This window comes from Pseudophryne corroboree, chromosome 12 (genome assembly GCF_028390025.1).
Source record: "Pseudophryne corroboree isolate aPseCor3 chromosome 12, aPseCor3.hap2, whole genome shotgun sequence".
Lineage (NCBI taxonomy): Eukaryota > Metazoa > Chordata > Amphibia > Anura > Myobatrachidae > Pseudophryne > Pseudophryne corroboree.
Window position 1 is genome coordinate 57,392,211 of NC_086455.1, and position 14,754 is coordinate 57,406,964.

Sequence of the window (14,754 nt, forward strand, 5' to 3'; positions counted from 1 at the left end):
GGTGGTGTCCTGTGCTGTATATTATGAACTCCAAATAAAAGGGTTATATACATTACTTATATTATTATCCAATAATAATATGCAGCTCACCTGTGCTGCATATTATTATAATAGCTCCAAATAAAAGGGTTATTATCCAAATTAATTTTACAGGCTTTGCCGTGTGTGTATGTGGTTTAGGGGTACACTCTCCTGTGCCACCAATATTGTGCGTGTATTACATCTGGGCAAATTCCAGCACATCTCATGTTGTTTGTGCCGCACACTTGTGTCGCTTAGCTTAGTCAGCTACATCATTGCACCTCTTTTTCTTCTTTGCATGATGTGCTGTTTAGGGCCTAGTTTTTTTGAGTGCCATCCTGTCTGCAACTGCAGTGCCACTCCTAGATAGGCCAGCAGTTTGTGTCGCACACTTGTGTCGCTTAGCTTAGTCATGCAGCTACCTAATTGCACCTCTGTTTCTTCTTTGCATGATGTGCTGTTTGGGGCCTATTTTTTAAATCTGCCATCCTGTCTGATACTGCAGTGCCACTCCTAGATGGACCAGGTGTTTGTGCCGTCCACTTGTCTCGCTTAGCTTAGTCATACAGCCACCTCGGTGCAACCTTTTGACCTAAAAACAATATTGTGAGGTGTGATGTGTTCAGAATAGACTGGAAATAAAAATGACCACCAAATTATGTGATTTTAGCTGTTTTTATGTTTTTTTCAAAAATCATCCGGATCCAAAACCAAAACACGAAAAGGGTGGTTTTGGCAAAACCAATCCAGATCCAAAACACGAGCATGGTATCGGAACCAAAACCAGAACACGAAAAGTGCCCGCCGCACATCTCTAAATTACAAACCTACTTTAATACATACATATATACATATATATATAGCAGAAATAGGCGGCACTCAAGACGACTTGTAATAATAACACGGACCCCAGAGTAGAGTTCAACGTTTCAATCTTATTCACAGATTCACAGATTTTCGTCTGTGAATAAGATTGAAACGTTGAACTCTACTCTGGGGTCTGTGTGATTATTGCAAGTCATCTTGAGTGCCGCCTATTTCTGCGATGTGTGGTGACTGATTGTTTGTGGCCTAATACACCTGGAGGGCCTCGGACGCAAAATTTCTGCTAAAATACAGAGGGGAGTGCCGGCTGCACTTTTGCTCTCTCATAGATTTGATTTCTCTCATTGCTGTCAGGTTCAGGTGTTTCGCTGCCTCTCTCCCACAAGACACAGCACTATACAATTGTGCCTTTATCACTGAGTGCACTACAACACTTACCTTTCAATGAGCAGTGAAGACACTGACAACAGTTGCTGTAGTAATCCTTTCACATTACACAAAGAAGACCATGTTTTACTGACAGAACATGACTTTTAATGTTTTCACTCGGGCTACATGCTGTTTTTCTACAATGGCTTGCTAAATACCTTTTCATACCTCTAACACCTTGAACGGCAGTAAGAGGCTTTTTGTAATGAGGAACCTTGTTTTTTAGGTTTTGAAGGAAAGACTATAATAAAATATAAAAAAATCACATAGTGGATTATTATGCCTGTGATATTTACAAGTTACCATTTTATACCAAGCGATTTTTAAGTATCGTGTATCTAACATATTGTACTGTATATTGTACTGTATGTAAAACAGATTATATTAAATTATAAATTATATAATTTTGATTGCATTTACATTAACAGTGTTTTGATTTACAATTATTTAGTATAAGGTTTTCAATAGCATATCCATTATTGAATCTTTTCCTTACTAATTCTACCTATTATCTAGCCCTATCAGTCTATCCTTAATATTGCTGAACACCTCATTTTCCTGTCTTGTTGCTCCACCCCTGCTGCCCCCTTCTGCCAATCACTGCACTGGCTTCCTGTTCCGCTCAGCATTAATATCAAACTCCTCTTACTCCCCTTTAAATCCCTAAAAACACTCCTCCCCTTCATACATCTCCAGCCTCATTACCACACACTTGTTACCTCCCTCCTCTCTTTTCCAACCTCCTCTCCAACAACCCCCCCCTGAACTCGACTCCAGGGTTTTCTCCCATGCTGTACAGTTCTTCTGGAATGCACTCCCACTCTCTATTAGACTCTCACCCAGCCTTCAAATGTCTCCTCAAAACTCTACAGCGGGGGTTTCGGGTGGCCCTACCGGCATCCTGCACTTCTGGCGATCTCTAACTTTTTTTTTAAAGGGGCAATCACTTACAAGGCAAAACCATGCCTTGTAAGTGATTGCCCCTATAAAAGAAACATCCAGTATTGGCCAGCAACCCTCACCTCCGGTAACCTAAGACTCCATTACATCCCACCGCATATCTTTATCTAAGCCTACCACCACTTCTCATGCCCTTTCAGACTATGTAATCCCAAACCCTGGTCTCCGTTTCCTTTTCGTGCCACTCACAGCCCCTCTAGAATGTCAGTTGTTGCAAGATTATAAGTAATTTGTAATGTTGTAAAGCAATGTTGTAGCGTTGTCATGTTCTGCCTCTGTGTTCAGCGCTGCAGAACCATTGAGCTCCTCAATAAAAGATAATGATAATAATAGTCATCATCATAACAAACATGTAACATAGTAAGAAAAACATAACATAATAGTGCATTACAATTGTGGATAATGTATCCATAAAGTTTTGAAAATACAGGTGGCAATCTGCAGGGCCACTGCAAAGGGAGGGAATACCAGGGCTGTAGTCTTGGGTCTGAACACTTGGACAGAGAGAGGGGCCCACCACCTCTGGCTCCAACTACTGCTTACTCCTACTTTCACTTGCTCCGGTTCTGCCACCTGACGCCCCAACTGCTGTTTGCTCCTTCTTCTACCACCAATGCCTCTTACCATCACTGTGCATTAAAGTTTGCTTTTTTATTGCATCCTGACATCCATGATGTCAAACTGAGCTGGTGAGAGAGGAGCTGCGGCAAGTGAGGAGCTGTGAGAATAATGTAAGTGGTGGCTTATGCAGGAGCTGGCTGGGTCTGGAGATGAGAGACAAAGCAGGGCTGGTGGGACAGAAGGGGCGCTTGCTTGTGAGACAGAAGGGGGCTGATGATATAGAAAGATGTGCTCGCTAGAGAAACAGAAGGAAGAGACAGAAGGGGCACTGGCTTGAGAGACAGAAGAAGCACTGGCTTGAGATACAGAAGGGGCACTGGCTTGAGAGACAGAAGGGGAACTGGCTTGAGAGACAGAAGGGGTGCTGGCTTGAGAGACAGAATAAGCACTGGCTTGAGAGATAGAAGGGGCACTGGCTTGAGAGACAGAAGGGGCACTGGCTTGAGAGACAGAAGGGGCACTGGCTTGAGAGACAGAAGGGGCACTGGCTTGAGAGACAGAAGGGGTGCTGGCTTGAGAGACAGAAGGTTCACTGGCTTGAGAGACAGAAGAAGCACTGGCTTGAGAGACAGAAGGGGCACTGGCTTGAGAGACAGAAGGGGCACTGGCTTGAGAGACAGAAGGGGCACTGGCTTGAGAGACAGAAGGGGTGCTGGCTTGAGAGACAGAAGAAGCACTGGCTTGAGAGACAGAAGGGGCACTGGCTTGAGAGACAGAAGGGGCACTGGCTTGAGAGACAGAAGGGGTGCTGGCTTGAGAGACAGAAGGGGCACTGGCTTGAGAGACAGAAGAAGCACTGGCTTGAGAGACAGAAGGGGCACTGGCTTGAGAGACAGAAGGGGCACTGGCTTGAGATACAGAAGAAGGACTGGCTTGAGATACAGAAGGGGCACTGGCTTGAGAGACAGAAGGGGCACTGGCTTGAGAGACAGAAGGGGTGCTGGCTTGAGAGACAGAAGGTTCACTGGCTTAAGCTGGGAGAAGGGGTACTGGCTGGAGCTAGGGAGACACTAGGTGTGACTGGCACATTACTAATTTCTCTGCTACCCCCAGCTGTGTTACTGCGCATTTGTCGATGGGGGATGGGAGACACCACAGTATACAGTATTTTGCTCTGAGAGGGTTGCCCTGCCTATTTTGTCCTGGGCCCTTTAATTTCTGATGGCAGTCCTGGCAATGAGATGAGAAAGCACAATGCACTTTGATGCAGTCATGCAGTGGTCCACAGTGTCAGACCCAATTGTTAAAGGCAAGACTCATCAGCAAATCAACCTACAGGGGACCATTGCAGTATCACAATGAAGACTTTTGATGTGCTGAAGCTACTGTAAAACATATCTACCAAATATCACACAGCAAGGAAATGAGGTTATTCCTCTACTAAAATTCAGTTATGCCATAAGGGTCAACATACTGTAGTCTTGAGATCTTCTAGAGCAGGCATTCCCAACCTCAATCCTCAAAGCACACTAACAGTGCAGGTTTTAGTGATATCCAGGTTTCAGCACAGATGGTTAAATCAAAATAACCAAGGTACTAATAAAGTCACCTGTGATCAAGCATAGATATCACTAAAGCCTCGACTGTTAGTGTGCCTTGAGGACCATGGTTGGGATTGCCTGCACTAGAGGATCATATAGCAGCATCAAACCAATTTTAGAGACATTAAGGGAGATGCAGAGTACTAACCATTAGAGAGAGATAAATTGGAGAGTGGTAAACTACCAATTGGCTCCCATCATATTTCAAACACACCCTGTAACATGGCAGTTAGGAGCTGATTGGCTGGTGCTTTAGCTCTCTCCTCTTTATTAGTCTCCATGTGTTAGTACATCTCCCCCAGTAATCCCTATGACCATCCACATACCTTGAACGTAGTGAATGCATGTAATTACTGTACATAATGTTCATATATGCAGCACTGACTGTCCACCTCCGTCCGCCCACAGGAAGGTTGCCCCACTGTGCTCATGGCTGCTGCAGGAGAAGAGGCTGGGTTCTGGGCCTGCTTCCCTCTGCCTGCGCTGTAAAATTAATTCACCGGTCCTGCCTTCTCCAGTCCCGGCAGATATGATGTCACCTCACGTGTCTCCTGATGTCAGGACAGAGAGGGGGAGCTGCCCTGAGAGAGAGAAGTGCCCATGCGGATGCTGAAGACTAGGAGAGATACTTACAGCTAGTAAAATGGTCAGCAACCATGACATGCCCTTCCCTCCACAGTCCACACTGTGTATATTACCCTGCTCACACAGGGCGGGATGTACTAATGTACATCGCCGCCCATCGCCGCCCTGCGCCACGATGCTGAACGCATATGTACTAACATATGCGATCAGCATTGCGGAGGACAGCTCTTCCGATAAGAGCTGTCCTCTGCGATGCGCAGCGGCAGCCTGACTTCCGGGATTCGGCCCCAGGAGTCAGTCTGCGCATGCGCGGGGTGACGGGGGGGCAGCCGCAGGGCATGCTGGGAGGGATCCGATCGGATCCCTCACACAGCGCCGCTGAGAGAAGCCCATAGGCTTCTATGGACTATCGCCAGCTAAAGCTGGCGTACCCCGCCGCGGCGCTGTCCTGCCGGCCGGGGGTTAGTACATCAGGAAAATGCGGTAAACAGGGAGTTTACCGCATTTTCCGCTTAGTACATCCCGCCCACAGTATCACCCCTCCCGCTTCTCTGTATGCAAGTTCCCTGCCTGCTGCCTCTGTCCCCTTGTAGGTGATTTCAGAATAAATATCCTGCACCAAACAGTCTGATATTGTAAGCAAACTTTGTAATTTCTCTTGTTACTTTCTGTTCATACAGTATGCTGGTTTTCACAGTTTGCTTACAATATCAGACTGATTGGTGCTGGATATTTATTCTGATATCGCCTACAAGGGGAGAGAGGAAGCAGGCAGGGAAATCACATATAGAGAGGGGGGTGGTAATGTGTTATAATGAGGATGCAGTTAATTTGCCGGTAGTTGGGATCACGGCAGTCAGGATACCGATGCCAGGATCATGACTGCTGACGATAACAACAGCCAGAATCCCGGCTCACAGGGGCTATTCCCACACTTAGGTGTCCATGACACCCATAGAGTGGGAATAGAACCTGTGGCGAGCGAAGCGAGCCCGCAAGGGGACTCTTTGCGCTCACCCCACTGCCAGCATACTGGTGACCGGGATGCCATTGTCGGTATACTGACGGCCAGCATCCAGACCATCGGTAAATCATACTGAACCCTTATAATGTGTGATATATATTATTAGTGATGGAATAAAGAGGGCACATCCTGCAGTGAATGAAGGTTACATAATATATATTATTAGTAGAGATGAGCGGGTTTGGTTCTCAGAGACCGGATCGGGTTTTCCTGCCTGACTCGGAAACCAGAACGAGGCAAAACATCATCAGCCCGCTGTCGGATTCTCACGGGGTTTGGATACATATAAGGAGACGCGCGCCGCCGCCATTTTCACTCCAGTCCTGGAGAGTGTAGTGAGAGGACGTGCAGTCCAGTGACCAGTCACAGTGGTGGTGTCCTCTGCTGCCATATGTCCAGTGCTGCTGTTTAATAAGTCGCTTACAGTGTTGCTGTGTTGTCCTACATTAGACCAGTGATAGTGTCCTGTGCATCAGTCAGTCCAGTGACCAGTCACAGTGGTGGTGTACTCTGCTGCCATATGCCCAGTGCTGCTGTATAATAAGTCGCTTACAGTGTCGCTGTGTGTTGTCCTGCAGCAGACCAGTGGTAGTGTCCTGTGCATCAGTCAGTCCAGTGACCAGTCACAATGGTGGTGTCCTCTGCTGCCATATGTACAGTGCTGCTGTATAATAAGTCCCATACAGTGTTGCTGTGTTGTCCCGCATCAGACCAGTGATAGTGTCCTGTGCATCAGTCAGTCCAGTGACCAGTCACAATGGTGGTGTCCTCTGCTGCCATATGTACAGTGCTGCTTTATAATAAGTCCCTTACAGTGTCGCTGTGTGTTGTCCTGCATCAGACCAGTGGTAGTGTCCTGTGCTGTATATTATTTACTCCAAATAAAGTGGTTATTAACATTTAACCCAGATATAATTTTTACAGGGTGTGCTGCATATTATTATAATAGCTCCAAATAAAAGGGTTATTATTATCCAAATTAATTTTACAGGCTTTGCCTTGTGTGTGTAGTTTAGGGGTACGCTCTCCTGTGCCACCAATATTGTGCGTGTATTACATCTGGGCAAATTCCAGCACGTCCCATGTTGTTTGTGCCGCACACTTGTGTCGCTTAGCTTAGTCATACAGCTACCTCATTGCACCTCTTTTTCTTCTTTGCATGATGTGCTGTTTGGGGCCTAGTTTTTTAAGTGACATCCTGTCTGCAACTGCAGTGCGACTCCTAGATAGGCCAGGTGTTTTTGCCACACACTTGTGTCACTAAGCTTAGTCATACAGCTACCTCATTGCACCCTTTACTTCTTTGCATGATGTACTGTTTGGGGCCAAGTTTTTTTAAGTGCCATCCTGTCTGCAACTGCAGTGCCACTCCTAGATGGGCCAGGTGTTTGTGCCGTACACTTGTGTCGCTTAGCTTAGTCATACAGCCACCTCATTGCACCTATTTTTCTTCTTTGCATGATGTGCTGTTTGGGTGCTATTTTTTAAATCTGCCATCCTGTCTGACACTGCAGTGCCACTCCTAGATGGGCCAGGTGTTTGTGCCACACACTTGTGTCGCTTAGGTTAGTCAAGCAGCTACCTCATTGCACCTCTTTTTCTTCTTTGCATGATGTGCTGTTTGGGTCCTATTTTTTAAATCTGCCATCCTATCTGTCACTACAGTGCCACTCCTAGATAGGCCAGGTATTTGTGCCGCACACTTGTGTCGCTTAGCTTAGTCATACAGCCACCTCGGTGCAACCTTTTGGCCTAAAAACAATCCTGCGAGGTGTTCAGAATAGACTGAAAATGAGTGGAAATTAATGTTATTGAGGTTAATAATACCGTAGGATCAAAATTACCCCCAAATTCTGTGATTTCAGCTGTTTTTATGTTTTTTTCAAAAATCATCCAGTTCCAAAACCAAAACCTAAACACGAAAGGGTAGTTTTGGCAAAACCAATCCAGATTCAAAACATGAGGATGGAACCAGAACCAAAACCAAAACACTTAAAGTGCCCTCCGCACATTTCTAATTATTAGTGATGGAATAAAGGGGGCACATCCTGCAGTGAATGAAGGTTACATAATGTATATTATTGGTTATGGAATAAAGGGGGCACATCCTCCAGTGAATGAAGGTTACATAATGTATATTATTGGTTATGGAATAAAGGGGGCACATCCTCCAGTGAATGAAGGTTACATAATACAGTATATATTTTTAGTGATGGAATAAAGGGGGCACATCCTGCAGTGAATGAAGGTTACATAATACAGTATATATTTTTAGTGATGGAATAAAGGGGGCACATTTTGCAGTGAATGAAGGTTACATAATATATATTATTAGTGATGGAATAAAGGGGGCACATCCTGCAGTGAATGAAGGTTACATGATATATATTATTAGTTATGGAATAAACGGGGCACATCTTGCAGTGAATGAAGGTTACATAATATATATTATTAGTTATGGAATAAAGAGGGCACATCTTGCAGTGAATGAAGGTTACATGATATATATTATTAGTTATGGAATAAAGGGGGCACATCTTGCAGTTAATGAAGGTCGCATAATACAGTATATATTATTAGTGATGGAATATAGGGGGCACATTTTGCATTGAATGAAGGTTACATGATATATAATATTAGTTATGGAATAAAGGGGGCACATCTTGCAGTGAATGAAGGTTACATAATATAGATTATTAGTTATGGAATAAAGGGGGCACATTTTGCAGTGAATGAAGGTTACATGATATATATTATTAGTAATGGAATAAAGAGGGCACATCTTGCAGTGAATGAAGGTCGCATAATACAGTATATATTATTAGTGATGGAATATAGGGGGCACATTTTGCAGTGAATGAAGGTTACATAATATATATTATTAGTTATGGAATAAAGGGGGCACATTTTGCAGTGAATGAAGGTTACATGATATATATTATTAGTTATGGAATAAAGGGGCACATCTTGCAGTGATTGAAGGTTACATAATATATATTATTAGTTATGGAATAAAGGGGGCACATCTTGCAGTGAATGAAGGTTACATGATATATATTATTAGTTGTGGAATAAAGGGGGCACATCTTGCAGTGATTGAAGGTTACATAATATATATTATTAGTTATGGAATAACAGGGGCACATCCTGCAGTGAATGAATGTTACATAACATAATATATATTATTAGTTATGGAATACCGGGGGCACATCCTGCAGGGAATGATATATAATAATTGCATATAAGACTTTTTGTTGCCGCCCCCACAAGACTTACTGTAGACCTTGATTATTCGGCCTAGTTGAGATTTTGAGTTTGACATTCCTGGCATAAAGTGTCAGACCCAACTCTGGCAAAAGACGCAGAAACGGTTGCAGTGGTGTGCAACTCTGAATCAGCGCCTAGATGTTATTTCAGAGCTCTGTGCAATATTTAACATGCTAATAATTTTATTTCTCTTTAAATAACTGAATGACACCTGCAGTAACAGCCTCATAACAGAGTGAATATGACATGAACTTCAAACACGGCAAGCAGACCCCCAGTGAAGCAATGAACCTTTAGATCATCGTAGTACTATTCATGGGAACAGCAGAGCACCAGAGCTTCAGCAAGCGAGAGCTACAGACACAATTTTTCTTTTTGTTACCAACAAAGAGCACAGCATTGCATTATGCTATCTGCACAAATGTGACCATTATCTCATGATGGCTCCTGATTGTGTTATTGCTGGTTTTCTAAATTACTTTCCATGTTGTTCGAAAATCTAAATAGGGAGACACATTTAACTCAAATGTTGATACTATAGTTGTACCACTTAAATGCAATTTCCAGAGACACTTCTGTTGGCAGATCAGGTCCAGCAACATACGTCAGAAATGATGCACTCTGCGCTGACACAACCCCAGGATAATAGCAGGCCACTGGATACAGTCACAATACAGTTTTGTATTTTCAATGCTCATCTTCAGTAAAGCGTTACTTGCATAGCATGCATAATTAAGCAGGTACTGAGAGCTGCATTAAGCATACAGGCACAATTTTTTTCAACACCTTTTTTTCCGAAACCTGTCGGAGTCATATTTATTGGTTTGGGTGGGTTACAAACAACTAAAAGCCCTATTACATTAGTATAACTGCACACTGTATATGGGCCAATGTGGTGGCCACGTGGGATCGAGAGCTTCTGCTGCATCCAGACACAAACTACATAGGGGGTCATTCCGAGTTGATCGCTCGCTAGCTAGTTTTAGCAGCTGTGCAAACGCTATGCCGCCGCCCACTGGGGAGTGTATTTTAGCTTAGCAGAAGTGCGAACGCATGTGCAGTCGAGCTCTGCAAAAGGTTTGTGCAGCTTCAGAGTAGCTCTGAACCTACTCAGCGCTTGCGATCAATTCAGCCTATTCATGTCCGGATTTGATGTCATACACCCGCCCAGCGAACACCCAGCCACGCCTGCGTTTTTGCAAACACTCCCTGAAAATGGTCAGTTGACACCCAGAAACGCCCCCTTCCTGTCAATCTTCTTGCGGCCATCAGTGCGACTGAAAACTTTGCTAGAACCTGTGCACAACCACAACGGGCTTTGTACCCGTACGACACGTGTGCGCATTGCGGTTCATACGCATGCGCAGAAATGCTGATTTTTAGCCTGATCGCTGCGCTGCGAACAGCGGCAGCTATCGATCAACTCGGAATGACCCCCATTATCCACCTAGTTATCGTGTGTCACACTGCACCTACAATAGCTCCCTTCCGGTTGATTTTATTTCATTTATTGGTGTATTTGTGCCTGATCCCCCCCACACCCCTGATTTCTGCAACAATGAAGCTAAGTATTTTAAACTTTGTCTAAATGTGTCAGAGGCAGTCATTCAAAAGAATGAATAAATGTAGGTCAAGTTGTGTGTAATGATGAGCGGGTCTTATTTCCAGCAAATTACTGTAATAGGTGCCTTTGTGTAAGCAGACACTGTATTGCATACTGCGGGGAAATGGTAGGAAGAGATATAGTGGTATATTGGAGAAGGAGATTATATATGGGGACAGGCAGCTGAAGATAAACTGGAGGTTGTGACCATGGGTCCCAAATATTACTTATACTGTATAATGCTACTGATTACACTACAGTACAGAGAGCATCCCAGTGATGGCCAAAAACTACAGAGAGCATCCCAATCATTGCCATATAGGATAAAGAGCCTCCTAATAATACCCATAAATTACAGAAAGGATCCTAGTAAGTGTTACACAAACAGAATGCATTCTAGTGACCATCATGAAGAATAGAACACATTCAAATGATTGCAATACATTACAAAGATCAGACTAGTGACTGCCATATAATATTATCCCATATTTATTAATAAACTTCTCTCCAGTTCCCAAAAAAGCATTTAACATAATTGCAACAACCTTAAGTGCATACACCCAGGCAAATTTATCTGTCCAATCTGTCTGGTGAGAACAAACATCTGGTAATATAAGGGATCAAATGACAATCAACCATTTTCTCACAAACATTGGGAAATGGACTAAAACGATTGTTCGGATAAATTTGTTAAATCAAACTGATTTAGCCTATTTGTTTGAGCAACCAATTGTCTGTTTTCCAGTGGTTGGGAGCAAATGGTCAAGTGTCATTTGCTACCATACTGTACATTACCAGATGTGTGAAAAAAACAAACCCTTAAATGGCCTTATGACAGTATAACGAGGCCAATGGACTACTAGGAAAAAATGTGGTAAGACCTTTGGCCAGTCTACCTCTGTCTCACACATAACTGCAGTTCCCCAAAATGCTATTGATTCTCTTTTGATACTTGTACTAGAGAGCATCCCAATGATTGCCATAAAGAACAATGAGGAACCCAGTAAAGAACAATAGATTTATCACCTTCAGAAAAATATGCACAGTGGCATTAATACAGACCTTATTACGTAAAGTAGTGGTAGTATTCAAGAATTTAATACGGTGGAGAATGCGACCCATTGATCTTTCCAAAATCAATTAATCCCACTCAATAGTGAATGGGATCAATTCATTGGAACACCATGCTCCATTTAATGTAACTGAATTTAGCAGTTTCTCTGAGGTCCTCCTACATTATATGGTATAATTTCATACTGTAAGGCTGGTAAATACGTTTTTGTCTCTTTCCCTATACTATACTGTACCTTAACCCTTTGGATACTGCTGCATGAATACACTGATTACCAACAGGTTCCATCTTAAATTGGAACCCAACGTCAATATCAGTCGGATTATGTATCTCTAAATTACATTGTTCAGTTGAAAAGGGACATGAAAAAGAAGTGAATAACCAACCGCAAACCCATACAAACAGGAGCACAGATCAGTGACATTTGCAGGCTTTGTTAGGTTAACATGCGATGGAGCAAAAAAAATATCCCCACTCCTAAATAAACTCTTGGGCCTGGACTGAAAGCCTGGGGCTATTCCTGGCACTCCTGGGGGCAATGGGCGGGGATGGTGGTGGTGGGGGGGGGATGTGTGTGTTAAGAATAGATAATATTGTTCTTTACATCTACATTACAGGTCCCAGCAAGCCTGCTCTGGCATGCCAGCACTTGTGGAACAAATGACAGCTTGTCTTTCTTACTTACTAAACCCTTGGGTGGCCTCCTCTTCAGTCCCTGTAAGCATCTTTGCAATATGAAAAAACAGAAATAAGCCCAGCCAGACATGCACTGTACATTATGCAAATGTATTTGCGATTCTCTAGGCTACGGAGCAGCTAATGTTAGCAAGTGAAGCTGCCACCCAGAAATGAAAAGAAACGCCCACTGGACTCATCACAAGCTCAACAGCATACACTTTAGCGCACTATACACAAGCACGGAGACCATTGAAGCTAAGGGTTGGTCTATGGCTACGCAATAGCAGCTCAGATGCCATGTATTTGCACATACGATCACGCAGCCATCAGAATACACCCCCCAAAATGGCCATGACATACATGACTTTTCCCAACCACTCTCCATAAACTCTCTGAAAACACCTCCAAATGGCCACTTCCTATCAGTCAGTCAGCGACTAAGTTCCCAGTGCAAGTGCGATTGCAGCGGCGCCTTTGCGCATGTGCTTTGCATTTGCAGCATAATGTATGTGTTTTGCCGATAATTGCTCTGTTGCCTGAACAGCGGCTTTCGCATATAAGGATGAATTAGGCGGCCCTACTGTATGTACAATGCCTAACCCGAAATCACAGGTCACTTGTGGTTACTGTCATAAGAATGAAATGGGAAGCGCTGATTGGCTAATAATGTGGGAACTGGACATGGTATATTTGGATGCTGGGTGGGGGCTAGTGTGCTTGGGGGAGTGGAGAGTTGTAGTACCTGAACACAGTGACCCCACGTTTCTTTTGCCATGAAGCCTGATTTATTGAGTTTAGAGGTGGCTGCAGCCCCATTCACTAACCTCTTTCTCCTTTCAGTAACCCCTCTATAGTACACTCAGCATTCTAGACTCTACGCCAATCAGCTCCAGTGCAGGGGGTGGGGTTCATTACTCTGTTAAGAATCTCCGTTAAGGAGCCGATTCAGTTACCCATAAAAGCCAGTACACACTAGAGAGATGCGTGCTGAGCGATCTGTCACAGACCAATCAGCACACATCTCTCCCCCCACTCACACAGCACGATGTGTGCTGAGCAAGGGGGCCGGACGGGAGGGCCACTCATTTCACCCAGCTGGTGAAATGAGCGATGTGCTAGATTGTGCCTGCATGCAGGCCAATCTTGCACTGGCATTAGTGACACACGGGACCACGCATCGCTATCGCTGTGGGGCATACACACAAGAGATCTGTGCTTAACTTCTAAGCAATCTAGTCAGATTGCTTAGATTTTAAGCACTGATCTCTTCGTGTGTACCCCCCTTAAGTGTAATACCGTTATCTGACTTATAGGCCCTACACACTTAAAGATTTAACTGAATGATATGAACGTTCTCGTTCATTAGTGAATGAGAACTCGATCATAACGTTCAGTGTGTAGTCACCAACAATGAACAATGTGTAGCCCCGCGCTCGTTCGTCGTTGGTGCCGGGTCACTTATATATGCATGCCAATATGGACAATCTCGTCCATATTAGCATGCACTGCTATGGAGCTGGGTGACGGGGGGAGTGAAGAAATTTCACTCCCCCCATTACTCCCCCACCGCAGAGTCGCCCGTATCGGCCGTCGGGCACCTTGGCGGCACATCGCCGGGTGTGTAGGGCCCATTACACCTCCATAGGTTACGGATAGAGATCAGCCTGAGAGATAGAGCCCTCCATAAGCCGCCACAATGCATTCTAGCAGCAGCGCGCAGGTAAGTGAATTGGCCCCTAAATGCGCATTTCTGTTCCTCATAGTATCTCCAGAACATGGAGACTGCTGAATGAGCACACTTATGCAGGATCACAGGTGGCAGTAAAAAAGACAATGTATACTATAGTTATTTTAGTACCTCTTTCATAGAGAATGAGTCATACAGTTGCTGTATGGAAATCTGTTCCCTCAACACTTGTCAATAAAGACACATCAAGGTCTGAATTCAAGGAAAACAAAAATAGATTACCAGGGGCAAGACCTCATCCCCCCCCCCTCCAAGACAAAACTGTGAGGCATTGAAGTTTCACGCTGCAATATCTGCCCAAAATGCAAAATGTTCTGATGATTTATACCTCAGATACAGTTTTGATGCTTCACACTGAGCGCTAATATCCCACCACACAAC